The 6,624-nt window shown below is 41.6% G+C and overlaps 1 non-coding gene across 1 annotated transcript; it reads right to left on the bottom strand.

Annotated features, from left to right (window-relative positions):
- Positions 1-1,383: 1,383 nt before the first annotated feature.
- On the bottom strand, positions 1,384-1,490 carry LOC118486939. Its single transcript, XR_004880106.1, has one exon. It is a non-coding gene; the product is annotated as a small nucleolar RNA R71 (small nucleolar RNA).
- Positions 1,491-6,624: the final 5,134 nt, after the last annotated feature.

Genomic DNA, 6,624 nt, shown 5'->3' with positions numbered 1-6,624 from the left:
TCTTTCAATAATCCGACCCTTTAGGATTGTATCCTTGCTGACTCAAACTACTGGGTTGAGGGTAACGTCGCCTTCAAAAGAGGGGCCTACTACAATAACTAAGATAATCTCTTAAACAAGTGCAAAAGTGCGAAAATAATCAAAGGTTATACTAACACACGTGTCGGATCCAAGTGATTCATCTTGTCTATCTGTTTTTATTTTATTTTATTTTTCAGCATTTAGTTAGTCTTTATTTTTCTTAGTTTAAAACATTTTTCTCACTTTTTGATTTGATTAGACGTTGAGGATAAACCGGTATTAAAAGCTCCTGTGTCCTTGGACGACCCCGGTATCTTACCAACACTATACTACGTTCACGATGGGTGCGCTTGCCCATATGTGTGTTTAGTGTTAGTAAATATCGTGTTTTATAAATTTAAAACTTGGCTAAAAGTGTAAAAAGGAGCTTAAATATACATCTAAATTATATTATACTACACACGCATCAAGTTTTTGGCGCCGTTGCCGGGGACACAAGGATTTTAAGAAAGTTAGGAATCAACGGCCTGGTCATATTTTTATTTTTCTTTTTAATTTTTAGGATTTTTCTTAGTTTTTCAGCTTCTGCAGAGCTCAGCACGGGGTCGTGCCTGGTCGGACACGGGCCGTGGCCAGCATTGTTACTGGCAGTTTTTGTTTTCCAAGTTACAGAAGGCTGACCACGGGGCCGTGCTGGTGCAACACGGGGCCGTGTCCAACTTCCAGTAACTGGGGATTTGGAAAACAATCACTGAAACTCCGACCACGGGCCGTGTTCGCTCAACACGGGGCCGTGGTGAACCTTCTGACCAACATTCTTTTCTGTTTTTATTGCAGGACTTGGAACCCGACGCCAACCTTACGTAGTGTATGAGCTCCAGTTCCAATAAAGACATAGAAGAACCACTAGAAGAACCCGAACGCTTTCTCAGAAAAAGGTTAAAAGCCAAAAACCAAGAGAAGGTTTCGGGTGATCCACCTCTAATGGCGGACCAACGTACCCTTATGGATTATCTGCGACCCACCGTAGGTTATCTAGGCGCCGCTATCAATGCTCCGAATGTCGAAGCTAATAACTTCGAACTCCGGCAGCATTTGATACAAATGCTCCAAAACTCCGCAACCTTCCATGGGCTTGCGGACGAGGATCCCCATCTACATATAACTAATTTCTTGGAAATATGTGATACCTTTCGGATCAATGGAGCATCAAACGACGCCATCCGCCTCCGTATGTTTCCCTTCTCACTAAAAGACCGAGCAAAAGCTTGGCTCAACGCCCTCCCAGCTGGATCGGTAAACACCTGGGATGAACTAGCCCAAAAATTTCTATATAAGTATTTCCCTCCCGCTAAAACTGCCAAGTTAATGACTGAAATTAATACCTATTCACAAGAGGACGGGGAATCCTTATATGAAACTTGGGAAAGGTTCAAGGAGCTATTACGCAAGTGTCCCCATCACGGCCTCGCAATATGGCAACAAGTATCCACTTTCTATAATGGATTGTTGCCACACACTAGGCAGACACTTGATTCTAGCTCCGGGGGACTTTTAGGTAATCGACGCCCACACGAAATATATAATCAAATTGAGGAAATTGCTCAAACCAATTTTCAATGGCACACCCCTCAGGGAAATAAGTCTATCGCCCCGGGCGCCCATAAGGTCGACGAAAGCACTTCTTTACAAGCCCAAATCGAGGCCCTTTCTTCAAAAATAAAAAAATTAGAAATGACAAAAACAGTCTCGGTTATGGCTTGTGAAGGGTGTGGTGGGTCACATGAAAATTGGAGTTGCATGAAAGAAACAGACGATCAACAAGAAATGGTAAACTACATTGATAATAGACCTAGGCCGTCAGGTCCCCCAACGGGAACTTACAACTAAGGATGGCGAAACCACCCAAACCTTGGTTGGAGGGAACCCGACAATAGTAGTAACCAACAAACCCAACGAACAAACTTTCAGCAACCAAGAAATGAGTCACAAAATTTCACTCAACAACAAGGTGGACGAGAAAGGCTCGAAGATACTGTATCTCGCCTCGTCTCTGACACTGATAAGAAAAACTCGGAGAGATTTCTACAATTAGAATCTAATTTTAGGAATCAACAAGCTAGCATTCAAAACATAGAAAAACAATTAAATCAAATAGCTCAAAATTTTTCTGAGAGACCGCAAGGCGCATTACCTAGCAATACCGAAACAAACCCAAAGGCGCAAGTTCACCTCATCACACTACGAAACCGCACCGTAGGGCCTGCAGAAGTGCCACCGCCAACGGAAGAAACAATACCGACACCTCTGCAGGAGTAGAACTCCCCTCCATCACCAGAGCCTATCAAGGCTCCTCGAGTTCCGTACCCCGGTAGGTTAATTCGTCAAAAGACCAATGAGCAATTCGCAAAGTTCGAAAGTCTGTTAAAACAATTGCATGTCAATATTCCTTTTATCGAAGTCCTAACCCAAATGCCCAAATACTCTAAATTCATGAGGGACTTCCTTACACATAAAAAGAAAATTGAAAGTTTGCAATTAGTCAATTTAGGCGAAGAATGCTCTACCCTCATACTCAATAAACTTCCCCAAAAGAAAATCGATCCCGGAAGCTTCACGATTCCTTGCTCAATAGGGGGATCGCCCGTTCGCAATGGCTTAGCCGACCTTGGGGCTAGCATTAACCTCATGCCCTCATCAATGTTCAGAAGACTCGGCTTAGGAACCACGAGCCCTACAAAAATGAGCATACAACTCGCTGATCGATCCGTCAAATTCCCAAAAGGTGTCATCGAGAATGTCTTGGTAAAGGTAAGCAGATTCGTTTATCCAGCTGACTTTGTCATACTCGATATGGAGGAAGACACCGAGGTCCCCCTTATACTGGGGAGACCCTTCCTTGCCACCGCCCAAGCAGTGGTAGATATGAATGACGGAACACTCACCTTGAGATACGGGGATGATGAAGTGAAGTTCGGGGTTGGGAAGAGAATTGAGGACGACGACCCGGTCAAATACATGAAGGTTATTGATTCAAGCTTGGATGCTGCTCTCCGACGGTGTAACATGGGACGACAGACATCCCGCTCAGAAAACATATAACCTCACATTGGTTCTAGCCAAGGACCCTTATAAACGTGGCGCACCACGGAGGCATTCCGCGGAACTATCCTTAGTTAGTTTAATCTTTTAGTTTTAATTTGCAGAATAAAACACACTCATGGTGGTAATGGATGAAAAAGGGAACGAGAAAAATGGCCCCATGCACAAAGAACAGAGCAACCCGACACAAATCTCCATCACAGAAGGCTCAACACGGGCCGTGCCCAACCAACACGGCCCCGTGCTGAGCCACCTGCAGAAAAAACACCCAGTTCAGGTAACTGGACACGGGCCGTGTTCAGTGGACACGCCCCCGTGTCCAGGCTTCTGTCTTAGATCTTTAATTTTTGTTACTGGCACCTGACCACGGGGCCGTGCCCGGTCACCACGGGGCCGTGTCCAGACTGCCAGTAACATAAATCTTTGTTTTTTTTTACCCACTTTTACACATTCTAATCTACCGAAAATCTTATTTTTGGGACACATTGAGGACAATGTGTAATTTAAGTGTGGGGGGAGGGGTGCTAAAACCTTGAATTTTGCAAATCCTAAATACAAGCCTTACACAAAACTCTATTGGAACCGCTAAACACCCCAAATTTTTTCAAAAACTTTTTCGTTTTTTTTTACTATTTGCTTGTCTTGGTTTAATTTGGGAATAACAAGTTCTAAAAAAAAGGTTATATTTTTACAAATTTACAACCGATAGCGTCATGATAACAAAGAACCAACATAAGAAAATTACGAAACAGCATAACAAGTCTAGTTAAAAATTCGATTGTATATACTTGATCACATTAAAAACCCATTCCCACAAAAGTGAGTTTTGAGCCTTTATTGAGCATACAAATATACATCTTTAGACTAAATGCTCATTTTTCGTTTCTTGTGTGAATAGCCGCTTGGTTCTTACAACTCTAGAACTTGCCACGACGATACATTCCCGGTCCTTACCAACTTAAACCCAAGTAAGTAAGTGATGGAGGCATTAGGACTAACCATATTTTTCTTTCTAAACCATTATTTTTCATTTTTTTTCACCTACCCAAAATCTCCCTAGTTAGCCCCTTTGAGCCTAAACCTTTCATTTCATTACCCTAAAACCTTTTCACCCACCAAAAAAAAAAAAAAAACCTTTTTATTTTTCACCCTTCATTTTAGTAACAAGCTCGGTTTTCGTAAGCTCGCCATTTTATGTGACTTCAAAAAAAAAAAATGAATGATGATGAAGTCAAAAACAAACAAAAGCTATATAAAAGCTTGTTTGGAGAAATACTTCAAAATAAAGAGTCACTAAAAACAAGGTATGTCACGAAAACCGACGCTTTTTACGATTTTCGCCCTTTTACTAACTACTAACCCAACCACCCACCTTTAACCCAAGCCTAACCCTTCACCCAAAAGTCCTCTTGATATTTACAAAGGTAAAAAGTTAAAAAGGAGGAGGATTGATTGCTTGGCAAGCCTATGGAAGGCGTAAGTTCCATGGCGCTCTCGAGTGATTCACTAAAAATTACACCTTCGGCCGAGTGTTGAGTGATCTCCCGTGAGGTATGTGAACTTGTATATAAATGGAATTTTAATAAGGCATGCTATGTCCGAATAAGTAATTTATCTTATGAAACGTTCTAAATAAATCATAACGAATAGGATTGTAAATAAATAAAAATAAAACTTACAAAGATCTTGGATTCCCGACACTCTAGGACAAGCCAGAAACTTTCTCTTCTACCTATTCCATTTGGGAGTGTAAGCCACATTTAAAGAGTTTTGCTTGAGGACAAGCAAAAGTTCAAGTGTGGGGGTATTTGATGTGTGTAAAATACAACATATAAATCACATCAATTAAGGCATAAAACTAACCATTTTTAAGTAATAATGTTGGAAAAAGAGTGTTTTTGTCTTTCTTTTGTATTTTCAGGATGAAATGAGCTCAAATTCACAAAAGAAGCAAAAAGACAACTAATTTTAGCATAAATACAAGAAAAGGAATAAAAAGTAGACTGCCCGGACCCTCAACGGCATCCTCCAAGGCAAAGAAGAGAAAGCAGAAGACTGAACACGCCCCGTGTCCAGCGGACACGGGGCCGTGCCCAAGGAGCAGCAGAAAAGACAAACTTGTAGAAGCTTCCATTGCCCACCACGGGGCCGTGTCCAGCGGGCACGGGGGCGTGGTGAAAGTACAGCAGGCGCATTAATTGTAATTGCGAATTACAATTAATGAGGAGAGAGAGTGTCAGACGGGCACGGGGGCGTGTCCAGCGGACACGGGGCCGAGCCCAGCCTTTTGTTTAGCCTATAAATAGGGGTGCTTGGTTTCATTCCATCTCATCCCTTGGCACACCACCTCTCTCACACTTCATCCACCACCCACCACCACCATAACACCATCATCCACCACCATCATCCATTGTCCATCGTAGAGTGTGTGAGTCGTCTCGGGATCCAAGATTGATAGTAAGAGTTCTTGACAATCAAGGCCATGTTTGCCTAAGTCTCTTACATCACTTGGTGAAGACAAGTGTTTGGTATAATACTTTTTATTTTTAATCTTTTGCACTTTTTATTTGGTTTTGTATTAATGACTTTAATAACTAGTTGCTTATGTTGAAGGTGATCTTTCCTTATCGTTTGTCCGTGGTGTCTTGGCATTATTTTACTGTCTATATAAAATAAAAGATTTTCACCATTCATATCTCCACGGTCTATATGGAGGTATGTTGGCTACCTGGTCGGGGGTTAAGGGAACGGTTTGGTAAGGGTCTTGCCCTTGTTCAGCGTTTAGAGGTCCTGCTTGGGACCTGGGTCAAATTTAGTAGGATCTCCTTCAATGCCCATAGGTATTGGATGGCGGGGATCCAAACTCTTTGACCCCCTCATAAGTTAACTACTATTAATACTATAACCCGGCTATTTAGGACTGTATCCCTGCTGACTCAGACTACTTAGCCGAGGGTAACGTCACCGCCGAAAGCGGGGCCTACCACAATTTGCATTAATAACTTAATTCATTATCTTTCAATAATCCGACCCTTTAGGATTGTATCCTTGCTGACTCAAACTACTGGGTTGAGGGTAACGTCGCCTTCAAAAGAGGGGCCTACTACAATAACTAAGATAATCTCTTAAACAAGTGCAAAAGTGCGAAAATAATCAAAGGTTATACTAACACACGTGTCGGATCCAAGTGATTCATCTTGTCTATCTGTTTTTATTTTATTTTATTTTTCAGCATTTAGTTAGTCTTTATTTTTCTTAGTTTAAAACATTTTTCTCACTTTTTGATTTGATTAGACGTTGAGGATAAACCGGTATTAAAAGCTCTTGTGTCCTTGGACGACCTCGGTATCTTACCAACACTATACTACGTTCACGATGGGTGCACTTGCCCATATGTGTGTTTAGTGTTAGTAAATATCGTGTTTTATAAATTTAAAACTTGGCTAAAAGTGTAAAAAGGGGCTTAAATATACATCTAAATTATATTACACTACACACGCA

The sequence above is a fragment of the Helianthus annuus genome, chromosome 14 (assembly GCF_002127325.2).
Source record: "Helianthus annuus cultivar XRQ/B chromosome 14, HanXRQr2.0-SUNRISE, whole genome shotgun sequence".
In the NCBI taxonomy this organism is placed as follows: domain Eukaryota; kingdom Viridiplantae; phylum Streptophyta; class Magnoliopsida; order Asterales; family Asteraceae; genus Helianthus; species Helianthus annuus.
Note: the sequence above shows the minus strand (reverse complement) of the source record. Positions and strands in the feature narration are given on the sequence as shown.